Here is a 737-nt window from a genome sequence, read left to right as displayed (position 1 = left end):
TAAAACTGTCTGGATCATCACAAACTAGACATTAGAAACACAAACATCTGATTATCTTCTTAGTTTTATATAGTGGATGAATAGTAAAGATTAGGGTTGATTTTACATTTAGACACCACAGATGAAATTGCATTATGTGTTGATGAAATAGCAGTGTTTTATCTTTAATATCATTAATACTTACAATTTGGGTTTCCGCTATTAATGCTGTTCCGTCTGTCTAGGCGTCTGTTTCTCTCCTGGTTCGATAAATTGCATTTCGTCCTCTTTGTTTGCCATTTTCCTCTCTGTTTAATTCTCCTGTAGTTTGTGGTGCTCCACAGATATTCTGCCATGAGTTAATTTCTCTTAAATTTTCTTTCATTATCTTCTGGAAAATAAATGGAGATATAACTGATTAGTTTAAAATACAAACATCAATTTATTTCAAGAATTCGTAATAAAAAGCTCTTTACACCACAGTTAAATACAACATGTCATTACCATGTGATGAGCTGAATTAGGGAAGCTCCAGGTCTGAGGTCTCTGATTTCAGAGAGAAGCTGAAGTGCATGTGATGCCTCTTCTTTCACTGAGCCTAAAGAGAGAGAAAAAACCTAGTGCGTGCATGCTGTTGTTTGGACAGTTGTTTATACTGCATCCCTCATCAACACAATCCTCAGTGGAATATTGAAACAGGTGGTACATGACCCCATCAGGGTTTATTATAATGCACATATTGTTCTGTACATGCAAGG

This window comes from Sinocyclocheilus grahami, unplaced genomic scaffold (genome assembly GCF_001515645.1).
Source record: "Sinocyclocheilus grahami isolate Dianchi unplaced genomic scaffold, SAMN03320097.WGS_v1.1 scaffold1892.1, whole genome shotgun sequence".
Taxonomy (NCBI): domain Eukaryota; kingdom Metazoa; phylum Chordata; class Actinopteri; order Cypriniformes; family Cyprinidae; genus Sinocyclocheilus; species Sinocyclocheilus grahami.
The sequence above is the reverse complement of the archived record's forward strand: the minus strand, read 5'-3'. Positions refer to the sequence as shown.